General features: G+C 38.7%; 1 pseudogene; it reads right to left on the bottom strand.

Annotated features, from left to right (window-relative positions):
* Positions 1-11544: 11544 nt before the first annotated feature.
* The window catches only part of LOC137296865 (receptor-type tyrosine-protein phosphatase alpha-like), a 40310-nt pseudogene continuing 32691 nt past the window's right edge, over positions 11545-19163 (bottom strand).

The raw sequence follows: 19163 nt of genomic DNA, 5'->3' as shown, positions 1-19163 counted from the left end.
CTGCAATTTTCCTAGAAAGCAAAGATGTCCTACATATTCAGTTTGTTTAACATCACAGTAGAACTGGGCGTAAACCATGTTACATATACTTTCCTCAGCTATGGAAACACATACATCTCTGACAATATCACGTGTGTACTCATTCTGAACGACATCACCTTCTTTCACCATGTATACTTGAGAAATGTGTATACGAAGTATGTAATCTCGAATTTGGTCCTGAATGTTGCCGTCCCTGTGATTACAAACTACTATGTCGCAATTTCGATGTATTTCCTTAGGAAGATTGTGTTTGGATGAACTGACCCCCCAAACCAACTCCTTATAAATACACCTGAACGTATACACTTGAACAAAGTAATTTCCTTTTGCAACAGACACCTAAAAGATAACAAAACAAAATTTCTGAAGGGTTCGTTTTTCGCATTCCGGCAAACGTTTTGGGGTTGTACTTTAATCTACCCGCACAAATCACTTTCCGAAGTATCCAGGCATGATGAGTTATATCTGGTATTGATTCTTCTATGAACATCTGCCATTCCCTGTCAGACAAGTATTCTATACGGTGTGTATTTCGTTCTCTCCTAATCTCGCGGTACTTACGGATATTGGCTGAAAAAATAATATTGACAGATCTTTCCATATGTATGCACGTTGTTTTTAAATGAAGAGATTCCCCCTCTAAAATCTGCATCTATCAACTGCTTGATCCATCAGGTGTATTGTCGCACTTGAGCTCGAAGAAAAACATGGTCGTCCGCCGCTGACTTTTCGAGGCGTCTCCCATTCTCGCGGCATAACGAGAAAGTAACGTTATAAGGCGTAAGGAAGGTGAATCGTGTCGGAAAGGGCGGGGGAAAGTTTCCGAGTTGGTTAAAACTCACGAATATTCGTTACATTGCAACATTTTAATAATTCACAGGCTTGGACCACTTCCCAGCTTTCGGTCAGTGATGTAAACAACCGCTAAGTATCACGCATCGGCGATCTCGGCAGAAAATGTGTTTACCGCGAGAGTGGGAAACCCGCGAGCATTACTTGACGGCCCTATATTAGTTATTCATGCAACCAATTCGTAGATACTCCTACTAATTTCTGACTGAAACAGATATTTCGCTTTATGTAGTCAAAGGCAACATGCTTCCTCAATTACTGTTTATTTCGTGGCAATAGGTTATCCAGGGATCAACACTATGAGTATAGATATTGCAGGTACCATGACATATGGCAACCAGATAAGACGGCATTACCACCTGATCCTGTTAGTTCTTCTGCAACAAGCATGTGTTGCCGAAGACCAATTTTAACCCGGACTATCTCGTGTTGCAATGTTACATTTACTTAAAAGCCGAACTGTGTGTCGCTATCAGAGTGCACTTGTATTCACTGAGCCTTACCACCTCCAGACCCGTAGACTGTGTGATGTCGTATGAAGAATGACATGCATCTAAAACGATCAATTAAATATATTTCCAAAATGTGACCACTGAACTTGCACTAACGCTGTTGAAATAGCTGATGTTATTTTGTATTTCAGCCAGAATGAGTGAATCAGACAGTGAAGTAGCTATTAAATGAACAAATGAATGAATAAAAGGATGAAAAAAGTACATACGAATGACGAAAACATTCCCCCCCACAATGTGCATCTAAAGACATCATCTCTCAGAGTAAAATGATATAATATTTACTCACAAGCAATATTTAATGCAAGCACTCCTTTCCAGTTTCAGTTTCACCGAACTGCCTGTAGGTAACTATATCCCTTCTCAGTGACTGAGTTTCACCTTTGTTCTCTGTGAATTGGGGGTTGAGGGGAGAGATATTGAATAGTTTACTATACATTCCAGAAAAAAATCCTGTACTGTACAGTCAAAATTACAGTTTAAAAGTTTCATGTTCATTCAGCTATGACACATTCTCCAGGAAATGATTTTGGGCACAGTTTGTTGTTTGTTGCTCGTGCAAGAGATAGTGATTGCATCAGTTGGGTGGTCTAACAAATCTCTTTCAATATCAAACCTTGATAAAAATAAAAATCCAATTATACTGAAAGAGGACACCTATTGAATTCTGAGGAAAATCCAGAATCTACCCTATTTACATTAAGGCGTTTACTCATATCTTTGAGTGGACATTATATAGGTTATATTACAACTAAACCCGCCTGGCTTACAAATAAGATTTTCAGTTAAACTTTCCCCAACAAAGAAATTACATACCATTTCATAGAGTAGTTTGCATGGGTTATGATTACTCTAGCTCGCAGAAGGGAAAGGGAAATGGTAAAAGTGAACAAACGAATGAACAGGTTTCCAGCTATTCGCGTTAAAAACTGATAACTGTGAATCCCAAAGCGTGCCCACAAGAAACTGTTTTGAGAATCGTCATCTCAAGGCACACAGACAGGTTCATCCCCTCCCTCTAAAAGGAAAGAATGGTCCACTGAATATCATGTAATATGTTCATGATTTGCTGATCTCAGTATGCCTGCATTTATTAATATATTGCCTGATAAGGTAAGGTAAGAGAGTGTGCTCAGCATAAAGGCTCGCTGACTTGACTGACACATGTGATCGGTTCCCAATGGCGTAGATCGATGCGCATGCTCTTGATCACTGGAATGTCTGGTACACACTCGATTATTTACAGACCGCCGCCATATAGCTGGAATATTGCTGAGTGCGGCGTAAAACTAAACTCACTCACTCATAAATTTTCTCGCAATTCACAAACACATTCAGAAAATGACTGTCCTAGCTCGACGATCTAGATATGGACAGTTTACCCTACTTGTGGAAAATGGTATAACATAGAATACACAATAAAATACATAAACCTTCTGCGTGAATAACATATACATGTTTACTCCCTCTGATTGCTCATACACAATCTTATTGACTTTTCAAGTAGGCGGCAACACAAGTGTCAGTTATAACGTCCGTTATTATTATAGGTCCGTTCACACGGTTGTTTGTTTCTTATCTGTCGATGAGCTTTGGATGATTTTATGGCAGAATCATGCACTCGTTGCTTATATCTAGTCCCGACTCAAAACGAATCACGATGGGTTTCGGCATGTATGTCAGCTCTGATGTTGGTTGGGTCGCTAACAGTTCTTTTCAGCATATGCATGTTGTCGAAAATTGTATCATTGGCGTTGTCAGCCTGCATGGTCCTGCTCAGTAGTTCTTTGACAGCCTCACTCGGCTCCTGTCCATCGGCTCCCGTCTGCTTCTTTCTGGAGTAGGTTTCTTGTGTAAGGAGGCAAAGTTTCAGCTCTTTGACTTCGTGTTGCAATTTTCCAATTTCACTCTTATCCTCTTCTATTTCTTGTGCATTGAAATTCACGGTCATGATTATTTCATAAATCTTGGTATCAAAGTCTTTAATTTCTATTTTCATTTCATGTAGTTCCTTTTTCACATCGTGTTTGTTCTTTTAGCATCATTTGAATTGATGTCTTCATGTCTTCGCAGTTTTCCTTTGCAAGTTCCTTCTTTAAACTCTGCAGAGGCTATAGACAGGGAGACCCCGTGTCGACATATATCTTAAAGTTTATTTTGTGTGCAAGAAGTTCTAGCCCTATTAATAAAGAATATTAAGAACATAAAAGGTGTTAAAATTGGTAATTTGGGAAAGTCTTTTTGCACAGTTTGCTGATGATACTACAGTGCTGCTAGATGGGACAGAAAAAGTCTGTACAGAGTACTCAGTACACTGAGATCTAACACTTATTACGAAGTTTGTATGTATCCATGTATGTAATAAAGGTACACGATACCTAATGTATGTAGCATATATCTCTTGGAAATAGAAACATAAAAAGCAAATATCATTTATCATTCAATGTTCGTAAAATAAAAACTGTAAATGACTCTACAGGAAGACCGCCATCTGCGTACTCTTCATCTGCGCTACTGAGTCATCACGGCAACGGATATGGCGGCAACGGCCCTAGGACATGTCATCAGTTGATGTACCGTGCTATGACGTCTACATGCAGCAGGTATAAGACTTAGACGTCCTCTGCGTTGAAAGATACTGACCCGTTGTAGGTTACAGTGGGCAAGGACTGTGCGTCGGTGGCTGGTACGACATTGGCAGTGCTTTTAACGACTTTTAGACGAAAGTCGATTCACCATGTTCCAAAATAATGGCCGGGTCGCATGGGGCCAGGGGAGAATAACTAGAGTCGGACTGAATCCAAGAACATCCCTTTAAGAAGGCGGTGTGATAGTATTTGGGAGGTAATCACCGTACACGCAGAGACAATAAAATATCATTCAATTCATCCTTAATATGATGAGCCATACACCGGTTCATTGTCAAAATGTTCGTCGCTACTTGTTTGTCACCAGAACTTTTGTCCTCTCATCCAGTTTCATGATAACGGATATAATCGACTGAAATGTAGTGGGAAGTTATTGTATCGATATGTGCTTTCTTTCGCTGGAACAATTCTCTTCTCATCACGTTCCACGAAATAACAAAATGTTGCTGTGTCGTACAATTAATAGAAAGTTAACACACGCGCAAGCACATACACAAACATATACACTGTCCTTGACACTACTAAAGACTAAGGCAACAGATCCACTATCCTAGACAGTTTTAACAGCGAAGTATTTATCCTTTATGATGGAGACTTCGACAAAGTAAAGCCGAGTATACTTGACTGTAACCCTCTCACCAGAAAGGATAGAAAACGGAGGACCTTCAATCACTGTTTATATATGCATTCTGCCATATGGATATAAGGGTCGTCAAAACACTGGTAATGAAACCGAATCCTCAACAACTGAAGGCTCAAACACGAATACCGTTATGTAAACGTGAGGACACCAGTTGACCTAATACTGACAAAATGTGAAAAACTGAAACGAGGAACAGTAGGAACAAGAATTCAATCAGTTAAAAAAAATATAATACATACAAATCCCAACCAATAGATGGATCCAAAGATGGTGGCGTAGTGACTTGTGTCACCGTCATTGTAGCCAGAACAATACCTTCCAGATTACCGGATGATAGCGCCTACTTTTACACCAGAAGTAAACGCCATATTAAGCAAACGCAACACAAACAGCTATTATATATATAATTAAACACTAGTATATTCATAGACACCCAAAATGTAACAAAAAGATATACTCTTTTCAGACTCTCCTTCGTGCAGTCAGACTAACTTAACACAATCTCTCTTGTAAACATACAAGTTCTCTTAATGAACATAGGTGAATGATCTTGCTACTGACCAGTACGACATCGTCTTCTGTTGGTAACCCAACCATGTTGAAATTTCTGTTATAGATTCCAATGACGTCATTTGTTCTCATGGGACACGTTTTCTCATAATATCCCTAAAATCTGACACAATCTCGCTTCCTGGGGCAATTATGTAAACAATGTGACTTCAGCTGAGAGTTAACAGCGCATTGGATGGGCGCATTGTGCTTACTATATACTTTGGTGTTTATAAAGTTGATATGATTACTGAATGAGTCTGTTTCAGTTGGTTTGTTGTTAAATGACGCACTCAGCAATATTAAGGCTATATGGCGGCAGTCTGTAAGTAATCGAGTCCAGGACCAGGCAATCCTGCATGACCATCACATCTACGCAACTTGAATGCAATGACACGTATCAACCAAGTCACCAAGTCTGAACACACGATCACGTTTATCGCCTATTACGACAAGGGTGGATTTCCTTGGGGATCTAGGACAGATTTTCAAAAATAAATTACGTGATATGACATCCTACTATTAGCACTACAGAATAAGCATTTTCTGTTGTATACTTTCTACGAATACACGACAGGTTTTCCTCTTTTCTTGCCGCTTACACTTACTATTAAATTATTGCTTAATGTTCAGTTTAACCAGAAAAAAGTTAAATTGCGATTTCAATAACTTCCGATGCTATGCTTTGTGATAACATTATACATTTTGTCATGTGTACATAAGCAGCATTCGATAGCGAGCAAAAGTAATCACAGAGCCTCTGTGGGTGATGTTGCACGTCAGCTTAACGTTAGGGTCGTCATCGTCACCTCTTTGCACCAATTACGAGGGTATGGGCTGAACAACTCTGCCACAGAACGGCCCCATTGAGACTGCACACACACTTGATTTGACAGTGCTTCGGCAATAGATTCATCCACAAAAGTTCCAGACACCACCGTACTATCCATGCGTATCTACAGAGTCAATCCGTCCTTGTGAACGCTTCGACGGCGTTCATTCAACGTTCACGGCAAGACCACGACATCAACAGCAGAGGTGCAGACTACACTGGCGGTGGGCATCAAGATAACGGGAAAATGCTAATTAAGAAAATTGCATCTTCACCAATCCGATGCCAAGACGTGTCCCAAGCATTATTCTGTTCTATGATATGATGTAGGATAGAGGAGGGGACCTAAACCTATAAAGTTGACCACTTATCGTGTTTACAATAGAAGGATGACATGTTTATTTCAAGGACACGTCTTGCTTGAGTTGTTAAGTAATTAATGACCTAAAGTGAGAGGTTCTCGCTCCAGACAATTTACATAACAAGAGTCGACTCTTCATCATTTTATGCAACTCCTTTTTATCAGTTCACATTATCAAGGATAGGAACTGCCGCCGATACACATGAAAAGGTATGTCGGAATGCTACTAATCTGTCAGGCCAACAGTTTATAGTTGTGCAATACTCTGTATGTAGAGCGGCACATGTATAAGCTACCAGGAAGTCAATTCATTGCCGCGTGCTGGGGAAATTTTATCCAAAAACAGATTTTGTTTGGAGGTCGGTATTTTCTTTGTGGACTAATCTCCTAATACACTTTGTTATCACGCATGACTGCACGGCTGCCTATACAACAACTTCAGCACATAATGTGTCCAAGCAGTTAGTGTTGATTCAGTCAAACAAACAGGGACAAAATGATCGACACACCGAATTAGTTACGTCCCAGCTACATAACGCATACCTTTCCAGGTTGTGAACGTGTCATGGTATACAAATCACCTTGGTGCTCTGTAGCAACACGATTGAATTATTGTAACAAAAGATACAGACAACTGAAACAAATATGCGCATGTGCACAAATATCCTGCTAATAAATGTGAGTTGCATGGTAGAGGGTGTGGCTGAAACTCCCGATCATTCCACATACACACACAAACATACACGCACGCACGCACGCACGCACGCACGCACGCACGCACGCACGCACGCACGCACACACACACAGAACCACATGGGAAGAGCAAACTCGGTGGGTACTGAGAAACACTAAGTCAAACAATGACCATATCAAAAGTTCTATTCAATCAAAGACATCTTCTATGATGAATACATCCACATCTGAGTGACAATCACGAAACTCAGAAGCAATTGTGAAACCAAGAGCTAAAAATATATACAAAATAATCAAAGTGGAGGAGACAGAAATGTTGAAACAAATTCCAGATCCAAATCCAAACCTATAATAAGCTTGAGGAAATGGATGTGCGACTATAGTCATTGTATGGCACATATCTTGTCGCCCTCAAGGAAGGTGAGGAATAAGTCAGTAGTAAAAACAATGGGGGCACGGGATCACCCTATATAAACTATAGAATAAGAATAATATCCTTCCCTCACTCATATTAATTTTTAAAATCCATAACAAAACTACTTTTCATCTTCCCCCCTGAAAAAGTAAGACACAGTCTTACTTGTGAGAGGAAGACTGGGGCATATTGGACTAGTCCATATAAGACAGAGCATCTATTTATAACCATATCAATTTAAAACATTGACTTCAGCAAAACAGTGTAACGTGTATCTTCTATGGTGTCTTTGGTTTTCATTATAAATGCTTGTTGTGCTTGATGTAACCCTTGTTTTAAGTATTTTTCTGATCCTCGCAGATAGCAGAACATTTTTTATGAAACTTCCATTTTGTTGTATTTTTTTAGTTCACCTAGGATCAAACAGGCTGTCATGTTGTCCGTAGCAGATTTCCCAAACTTAAATATTTTATCAAAGCTTGCAAACATGTTCTCTGTGTCCACCATGATCCCTAGATGCGTCTTTTAGAGGTTACACCAGTGTGTGAATTATATTTGTTTGTGATTTCCATGGCAACAAGTGTTACTTGTACTGAAATCGGTGGTTGTACTCTTTTCCGGTGCAGAACTTAAAAAACCTTTTCACTGTTGTTTCACCAAAGTTGGCACACAGATAGGTCAGGTGGTATAGTTGTGCTTTGGTTAGGGTAATTCAAGTGTGTTTGTGAAATGTTTACATTTTAAGTGCATTAGACATGGTAGTGCATGCTTACACAGGGTCCTGAGCAAATGCAAAATATGCTCTACAGAATTCTGCAAATCCAGATCAAATACGTTTCGTTTCTTTGATTCTAGATATATATAGCAAATTAAGCACGGCACTTTTAAACTCAGTAAATTACAACTTCTTTGACGAACTGTTTCATGGACTAAGAATTGATTCTAGCTTACAAAAGCACATAGAGGAATAAAACAAAATGGTACTCATGGCATATAATATCTGAGTAATTGGATAACAAAATGTTATATTCGCGCACAGGATCCAACTCCTATACATTAAAGCTATGTACACCAGGATCTTTAACTCTTACAAACAACGGATTAGGGCAGTTTGGACAAGACGTGTCTCTACTCACCTCTCGCATCAACAGCTCACAGTTGTTCCGTGCATTGTTCAGCCCTGAAGTGAACTGGGGTAAGCACGTTGGGAAAACATGCTTGAAATACGAGATGTGTTTGCCTCACAGTCATACATGTTTAGCGCAAATGTTGAAAGAAAATTGGGTAAAAAGAACCGATGATTTGTAAGATATGTGGACATGAGAACAGTCATCTTACACATCATAAAACGCACCATTAATGACCTAATAGATAATATATACCTAATATGTGTTCGTCATATGTCTGTTTTGCCGCCTCATCTTCAACTTGACAAGTCTTCGCAACTTCACGGTTACACAATGCTGTTGTATAGGTTTTCTGAGTGCGGCATAGAACTACACTCATTCACTTTGTAAAACGTAAACTATACTGATTATCTCATTTATGTATATCGTCCCTTTTTGGGGAAGGGAGCTTAAAACATAAAAAAGCACAGAAACTTGCAGTATAGACTGAATGAAGCTGAGTAAAATTGTTTAGTTGTTGAACTCTTCACATTACTTGTAGAGTTTAAGTTCAGTCCAAACAACATCAACTCTTGAAGAACTTACGGAGTCATGTTTGGAAAGCCTTTCAAATAAGCTTTCTTATGGAAGGAGTAAATTGTAAGCCTTAAGAGGTTGATTTCGCCCACATAAGCTTAATAAGTTTTACGTTTTACTCATATGCATGCTGTCACAGTTTTGGGACGCACTTTTGCAGTATTTAAAAACTGGAAACGTTTATGTAGTGGTAAGATAACACCTTGTTCCTTTCATTGCTTGCCAAAAGAAACCAGCTAACAAAATTTGATGAAAACCTAAGACCCTATGCGTAAATGAGTTCAAATAAACAGTTGCAATTGCGAGGAATCACAACAAAATGCGCACTCTAACATGTTTCATTCATCATGGTGGAAAGACAAAAGCGTCCACATATCTTACTACGCCTGTCTGACAACCTCTAGGAATGTCAAAAACTATGTGTGCTCTTATTACCTTGATACCACCCCCATCTCAAAATGTTTATTTGAAACGAAAACAACAAACTTCTAAATCAATGTTTATTACAGTCACTGATAGTAATCACTCTAGGAAGCTACAGACCTTGTGTGAAAACACTATCAGAATACATATTGCAACAACTATACTAAACAAGATAGAAAATCATATTGAGATCATGCAAACATCTTAAATTTACCCAGTGTTGACAAACGTAAGAAAAAGTTTGTATTGAAGCAAAATAGACACATGATAAACGTATGTTTGAACAGATTCATCTTCAGTTTTTGAATATTACCAATTTCTAATTTATTTATTTATTTATTTATTTATTTATTTATTTATTTATTTATTTATTTATTTATATTCTGAACTCAGCTGAATGTTATTTTCAATGTATTTATTGAAAATCGTCGTATAACCATACATTTTAATCATTTTGGCAACAATAGGGTATGGTCCGTGTACGCTGCACAGGAATGAATATGTATATGCAGAACTTAGACATTTAAGAGAGAGAGTGTCCTAAATGTAACACTCATTTTGCTGCGTGTTGAAACCCGCAGCCATTTTTGCTTTCATACACGACCAATACGTCCGACATTTATTCAAATGGGATAACTCCGAAACCACTACACAGGCTACATCTGTGCATGCTATTATTCACAGCAGCGTCAAAATGTCATACGAATTTATAAGCATTTTTTTCACGATAACTTTGAAAATCTGCATCCACTAGGGTGCATAGAGACTAATGAATTAACTACGTGATGGCATTGTGCTTGTATCAACTATCACAACGTGACTGTCTTTCAGATGTCATTAGCGATAATATCGTTGTTCAAAATTATGGAATCATTGATTGGAATAGTTATGTCTTGAACACGGAAAGAATATTCGAGTGAGTTAAAATTTTACATCACCTCGGCAATATATCAGCCATAAGGTGACGAGAATGTTTGTACATACACAATAAACCCAAATAGTCATCGCCGGACTGAAAAAGTAATTAGAGCCTGACAAAAAGAGTTAAACCCATCTAACATATTTCTTTAAAAGTAGAAAAACATTTTTGATAAAGCAATGTGAAAATCGGTTATTGATCGCCAACAATTGAAGGTATACTAAGGACTATTAAAACCTGCTGTTCCTTAGCTACTGGCGATTGTGGCAAAAGTATGCCAGAATTAAAAAAAACCTACACATACTATGTTTGAAACATCTGGTAAGTTTAAGTTTCCTTTGACATTTTGGGACTCATGTACCTTGTCAAGAGAACAATGATTTTACACTACTCTGACCCTCTTTGATGAAAAGAATAATTGAAATGACGAGACGAAAATGTTGAATATTATACCCTTACATTGTAAGAAGGTCAATGTGTAATATCCCTTGGATTAATGTCTGCTGGAGTATATAGAAGTTATATAGAGATTTCAATACACTAGGGAATCATATACCATTGCAGGTGTCATTGCGAAATACACATTAGCAATCACCAAGCAAATATTATGTAGATATAAACAAATTTGATGAACAAATATAGCACAGCAAAGCTATGATAAGACTATGATAAAAAACTAACGAGTGTAACTGGTGAAGATGGTGTTAATGTTGGTTGACTTTGATGTGGATTTCACCTTCCTCCAACCTCAGCTTCTCACACAATACTATTTCAACTCGCCAACTATACTCAGTCGTGGCATTGAACTGATAAAAGTATTTCTAGAACTGGCTACATGCCGGCTACTGATGTAAGAAAACTGTTCTTAAGGGAACATGATACTAAAATAAACACAGATCATTCAATCACCATCCGTGTAGAATGTCAGAGATGATATTGCGTTGTTTCTTCATTACATATTGGCGTAGATGTTGGAAGCACGGTTACATTCCTTTACTACATCGTAACACAGTTTGAACTGATCCTGCAAATAACAGACATTGTTAGTCATGTGTCCGCTGACATCTAGATATTGTTAACTTCCACGATGATACATTTCGTACATTCTGTATATGTTAGTCTGGAAGCTACTGTATATCTCAGGTATGTTCTAATGCTTTGAAGTGGAGAATGAATAAAAAGCTTTAACAATCTAATACTAATCATGATATTTCGAGAGGGTATTTCAAGAGTTCATAAAGTTTTTAAAAGCAATATATATATATATATATATATATATATATATATATATATATATATATATATATATATATATATATATATATACAATAAAAAGAACAGTCATTGCACTCACGAAAGACTGTATAAACTGTGGTCGGAAACGCTGCAGTTCCCTGATGGTTAGGAAGATGTCCACTTCTCTGTCCAGCCTCAGTCTACTGATGATGTTTAGAGCACTGCAGTACACGCCACTCACGCTGGCACCGTCACTGGTTCGTGGAAACAATAATGTCAATAAAGATGCACAGACCAAAAAACCAAAAACCCATTGTCTCTTCGCGGTTCTCATTCCCATTCACATTACTTCACAAAAAGGTAAATATCTCCTGTCTGTCTGGGTATGGTTGGTGTTCCTTCAGTTTAGAATATGATATCAGGAAGAGGGAAATAATGAAGGTAGATATTGCAGAGCGATAAGGGAATGTCTCCTGCAATATTTGACTCAATCTTACGGCATTAGTTTCTACACAAATGCTTCAGTATGAGGCAAAAGAACTGGGTTCATGTGCCGCGATAATCTGTTTAGCGTATGATCGTATGTATTCATGAAAATGTGTACAAGCTTCATGGAATAGTGTTATTTACGTTGTAACCTTGTGATACATTTGTGATGGTATTGTACAAGGTCATATCTAAAATGCATACTGGCAGTGGATGAGGATCTTATTGTCATCAGAGCTGATGATTCTCTCCACTGCGTCGATCAGCTCCAAGAGTGAAGCACTGCTCTCCATCATGTGCGTCGACCGGGGACAGAACACAGTGACTGACTGTGCTGTGTCCTGACCAGGGATAGAAACATTTGTGAGTTACGTGATTTGATCCTCGAATAGCAAATCTATCAACATTTCTACACTTATAACATGTTTTTGATGGGTCTTTTGGAAAATTTTCACAACATGTAAATATATCGTGTGAGGAAAGGCACAACACTGTTTATATGACGAGGTGGATATATGCACTATTACGAGCACACAACATTTGAAAAAGTCGGGTAACATGCATTTAATGGATCACCTCGCGATAAAACAAATGCATCAACGGATGTAATCTTAATTACTTATTAATAGATATCTATTTCTGAATATAAATGAAGAATATCATGATGTCACATGTGTGTTTAAATTCTGCATAAAGCGAACTGCTCGTGCCTGTTGAAAGGAACCTAGATGTTTGTATACACGAATGAAAACAATGGATATGACTAACCTCCTTGTCATACACAAGTGTTAAGTTTCTCTCAGTGAAAGCTCCGTTCGGTACGGTCTCAGTATGTGTTACACAGAATGGTCCAATGTGTAGCATTTTGTTGTCTTTAGGGTAGATCCGAGCTATCTCCTGGATCAAAATAATCGGAATATCGATATCATGTCACATGCTTACTGTAAAATCAGTACGTAAATAGTTTATGCCATAAGATGTCTCGATGTCTTGGAGATAGTGAATAGATATTCATAATATACATGTATATCTTACCACAGCAAACCCAAACAGGGTTTGGGTCACACTGAAAAGCTTGAATCCATAACAGAATGTGGAAACGGTCACAACAATATCAATATATTTACCTGTGCGGCATCCAGACAGACGATGGTAAAACAGTCATGGTCGTATACCAGTCTCCAGAAGTCCACCACAGTGTCTGGAAGTGGAGTCTGGGTGACTATCATGGACGTTGGTCGTAACGTCGACTGAAATATAGCCACAAATTATGTACCACCACGTCTTTTGACACACTATTGCCTAATTTCTAATGACGACGATACGCTGAAGATGGTATTATGGAGATTTTTGTTGTCAGAGTGAATGGTCACGCTTAACGTATTCCAATTCTCCTGAGAGTGTCATATACATGAGCAGGTGTTGTTCGAACAATTAATACCAAACATACCGGCAGAAACACTGCATTGATGTAGTCATTCCGTCCCGGAACTGGAGTACACAGGTAGGGCCTGGATTTGTTTCCTGAAAAGTTATATCGAGCGATGCTTAATCATAACGTTGCAAGGTTTCCGTTAGGATTAATGTATAACTGAAGTATGTTGCGCTAACGAAATGCGAAATATATATTACATTGCAAAGACTGCAAAGTACTTGCGAGTTGTTAGATAGGATAAAGATGTTGTAACTGTATACCGGGCAGAACTCGCTGGTTTCTGTTTTTAGATGAATTCTCTGGCAGCAATGCCTCAGAAGTTGCAGCTTCTTCAAGGTCAGATGTTTGTTCTTGGAGTAACTAAAACCAAAACCAGTTGCTTCCTCTGTGTTATGCGCATATGGTTATCTTATAAAATATACCAATGATTTGTTTGATTGGCATTATTAGCAGTTGATGAGTAATAAGAAAGTAAGATTCTTTATGGATAACAAATTCTGTAATACATATGATGCGACTTTTCGGTATGGATCCTTATACAAGGATCAGAGGTAGGATATCCGTGCTCTTGCTTAACACTGGTATAAGGATCCATACCGAAACGTGGCATCATACGTAATAAAGAAGTTCTTATCCATAAAGAACGGAAACGGAAAGGCGACAGAGCTATATGAATATTTACATACTTCAAACTGCTTCTTCAGTATATCCACTTGGGGCGTTGTAAACGTCTCGCCCATGCCGAACATTTTGTCAAACTCATACGAAGTGTAGAGCGTTCCTCGACTATTGAGAGCCTCCAGGACCACGTCATGCACAAATTCATACTGTTTCTGAATGAAACATACACTTTATAACAATTTACACCGAAGCAATAAAATGATACCATGCCTAAATGCTGGCTAGCGTTCAAGATGGAGCAAGTTATTTGTCTGGATGTAAACATAATGGAAAAAAGGTTTCTGTTAAAATATGTGTCTAGATGTGTAAGGCTGTTTGAAGGAAGACATCATTGTCGGGGTGTTTCGTTATCTTCACTAATCGTCAAATTAAAAGCTCCCATCTAAGAATGCTCTGGTAAATCGACATATTTGCTAGGTTGGAGACTTAATGTACTGAACAGAATCAAGAACTCACCGCAGTCTGGACCATGTTCATCCTGTTCTCTCTCATCTTGCTGACACACATGTACACGTTGATGCGGTCACTCTCAGCTTCATCCATCAGGTAGTCCAAGGCAATGAATGCTCCTGTACGGCCAACACCAGCACTAAACATATGAAAAGAAATGAGTGGAAAACTATGCTTTTGGAATATTGAAGCAATCATTTGCTTAGCTGGACACTGTTGTTGTCACCTTCCATCTCAACACCTACATTTGACATCTCACATCTCTGATCATGTATTTTACCGACGGTGTATATCCATGGATCTTTATACAATGCCGTGGCGTGGCTTCACCCCTGTTGCTGATGCCGGAACATCCATGGGTTTTCCGTTCACTCAAGTGTGAACGGCATATGCTATAAGTCAGTCCCGTGTATACGTACGCTCTGACTTCTAGTTAATATGCCCTATGGTCCCTAGTGTGGTCATCTACCTTCAGTTGTTGGAAATCTATAGCCCATTTCTATATTGTATTGTCCTCTATAGTTTTATTGTTATTGTTTTAGAGCGAATTACTAGTTTTTTCGGTGATATCCTAGTTGGTTTTACTGCCCTTCGTTGAAAGGTTTCTATAATGTGCCATCACTTAATATGTAGTTTTGTAATTAATCATTCTCGTCACGATATGGCTGGAATATTGCCGATGTGACGATAAATGTTAAGTCACTCACTCTAGTTAACATGCTATTGACACAAGTAAATAGCAACTAGATCCTTTATAACTACAGTATGTCAGTTACCTGCAGTGCACGATCATGGGTCCCCTGACTATATCCCCCCGTCTGACCAGTTTCCAGAAGCTGACGAGGGCAGGAGCGGAAGGAACCCCATGGTCAGGCCAAGATGTGAAGTGATAGTGAGTCAAATTTCTCTGGCTACCCTGTAAACATCAAACCCACAAATGCATCGGTATGAAATGCCATGTTTTCTTGTAAACATTCCACGCTTATAATTCTAGTACAGGTTTAACTGACACTAGTTGTTAAAATGTGGCTACAGGACTATTTGACTTACCGAACGTTCGACCAGAAACGTTGAGACCGTGTAGTCAGCTCTAGCTGTCACACTTGTGCTAGTAACCTTACAAACTCCGTAGTTTTCAGTTTTGTTGATGTCAGGCCAGTATTGTTCACACTTTTTCTGGAACCATTATACAAACATGATTTTAGACTACCGTCACTGCAATTGCAATGTGTTATGAAGCAGACCCTGTGCTGTAGTCAGCAAATCAAGTGTCCCTGAACACATCCTACCTTGTTCACCTCCATCAGTCTCGTCAGCATGACTATCTGTGTGACGTCCTCCTGCCACACCATCCGCCAGAAGTCAGGGACTGTAGTCGGCTTGGGTCCTAGAAGAATCATATTATTACAAACCGATCCTCGAGGAAAGTGGGTCAGTATATGTGTTCATATACATTCATCTATACCTGTGTTTACTAACATATTGAATGAAATTTGAATGAAAGAATATATCTTACATTTTATGAAATATGATACATCATTCCGTACCTTGGGTTGCTATATACTTTTGAGCGTCATCATATCCCTGTGAAAAGATAAAGTTTGTTACACTTTGTCGTACAATCCTAACTTTAGAACTCTAGAAGTTTATTGAAATTTCCATCACCTAAATTGGATACTTACCGTTAGTTATTGAGACTGATTTTAGTTATCATATGCATGGATCCTACTCACCATGATATAGTTGGCATTAATGTAATCTTCTCCATCCGCTAGCACGACCCGCGAATCATCATCTGATCAAGTTAACTCAGCGTCAGCAACATTGGAGTACAGACATTTCAAAGTCAGATGTATTGGTTCACCATTTTCAGAACGTTTCCATAAGAGAAAACAGTTGCCGTATGGGCCTCGTATACGAGGGACTAAGTTTAGAGCCTAAAATACTTCTTACGTGTGCATGATGACAGGTACTATAATTTCGTATCGAGGAATGGTTTATATCATTCACATAATTTCCGGTCATCTGACGTCTAATCACTACCCATATTGAAACAGAAATGGATAAGCTTGCGTACACAGCAGTCATAAAGTTGTTGGTCCCGGTGAGGTACATTGAAGGACTGAGTCCTCACTACCAAGTCCAGTAAGGTTACGAAGCATGTAGTAATACTCAGAACAAAAGCAATGAGGCCATGGTTTACTTACACGCATACAGAGCACGAAAACGGTTCTTCGGCTTGTTGTCAGGTTTTGTAGAAGCTTCATGTGGATGTCGTGCACCGAAAGGGATCATCTGAGGCATATATTGACTACTTTGCGAATATCATGAGCGAGTGTCTAGACACATGGAAAACTGGTCATAAGTGAGTGAGTGAGTTTAGTTTTACGCCTTTCTCAGCAATATTCCAGCTATATGTCGGCGGTATCATAAGTCAATATCCATGTCCAAAATAACATTTGAGAATAACAACGTGTATGACGGGGATATTTAAAAATACTGGTATCCATTTATACTTATTTTACACAATTTATTCACAACGAAGATTCATATGCAAAGAATATGTCATTGGCCACTACAGAGTGGCGGCTTGATATTCCCAGAAAAATGGATGTCGGCAATGTTTAGATCGCTGGATTATTGCTTGGAAATCAAAGTCATTCAGACAGTAACGTTTAACGTGAGCACAATGGAGAGGACCAAGCAATGAACCCTCTGACAGTTAGCTAAATCTAGGTATTGGCGTCTTTGATGCCAAGATGGTCCAGTAAACCTTTAAGGCAAGTACGCCAACTAGTCATGATCACTCGTACTCTTTGGGTACGGTATACCTGGACATTTTCGAGGTACTAAACTGTCAAGGTTTGAGACCCCCAGAACTTATGAGGTGATTTACAATTTCGAGGTCTGGGGACCTAAAATGTATAAACAGTGTAGACAATTTCAATTTTGAGGTCATACGAATTTCGCACTTATCACAACGAAATACTTGCACCTATGCGTTTTTGTCGAGTAGAAAAATATTTGGATGTTCAAGCTATGTTTGTAACCAAATATTCACTAAGATATATTCACTATTGTAAAAGCTTCATTGGTTTATGTGCATAAAATGTTTGTGAATAGAGAATAGTGAAGCAAATGGTGTCACATGCTATAAGGTAGGACGTACTGTCAATTAACAAACCTCATATTCTGTTTCAAATGAGGCCTTTTCTTTCTTCTCAGATATACACTGTTTCAGATTATCCAGCAGCATGTGAGGTGGCACCCAGTTGTAGTAGGTGGCGGCAGCCTCGTTCCCTTCGTCGACCTCAGCCTCGTCTGAAAACACGTCATCCTCATCTTCTTCAGTTCCAGGTGGATCGTGGAAGGCATTTCTCGGTGATGGTGAATCTGCAATGGAATGGGTAGATCATAGCATTTCTGTCTGTAATTTAGAAGTTTTGGGGCACACTTGGTTCATTATGTTTAAGTTACGTTGCGTGTTAAATGATAATGCAAAATGGTGAGGCGGTGAAGAAGCGGTGATCAGAATAAATTTACCTTGTTTTTTTCCATCGGTACAACGCACTTCAACGCACGCAGATTTGGAGTCATCATTTTTCCGTTTCCTCCTATAAAACATGTATCCACTGAGCTCAGAATGTCAGTAAAGATGTATGATCTATAATCTAATGCAACGGCTGTGTAATAAGACAAGGAATGACGCCACATTATCAATCGTGTGAGTTTGACATGAGAGCTTATAGAATACGAGGTTTATTTAATCCATGAGCATCAGCAAACTTTTAAATGATTTGGAGCAGTTACCGTTTCAAACAAATGACAATGACCACATTAAATGCAAGGACAAAGAGAGATGCAGCTGCCCCTCCAACAATTTCCGCCAAATACCCGACATCAGCAAGACCTTTAAAAGAAGGAAGACTAATTAGTTTGAGTGTAATTGTAACACATTGCAGGTTCATATATTTTAGACTTGAAGAGAAATGAATTATCCATATGATATACAACATAGGTTGGGGTGCAGGGGCTCACCTGTAATTACTCGTTAAAAATACATTCGTATGCTGGTGCAAAGTGTCCAAAGTGAGAGGTTCTGTTCTTGTTTTGTTTCTTCTGTTCGTGCTTAAACTTCCTGTATATGTTGAATTAAAATCCCATATTGCCTTAACAGAAGGATTGATGATCTTATAAAGTCAGCTGATAAAGTGATGAACTCAGCGGAATGTTGAAACTGGTTTTAATCTTATGTCCTTGTCTTTTGGAATATATTTTGGCGT

Source organism: Haliotis asinina, chromosome 9, assembly GCF_037392515.1.
Source record: "Haliotis asinina isolate JCU_RB_2024 chromosome 9, JCU_Hal_asi_v2, whole genome shotgun sequence".
NCBI classification, from domain to species: Eukaryota; Metazoa; Mollusca; class Gastropoda; order Lepetellida; family Haliotidae; genus Haliotis; species Haliotis asinina.
Note: the sequence above shows the minus strand (reverse complement) of the source record. Positions and strands in the feature narration are given on the sequence as shown.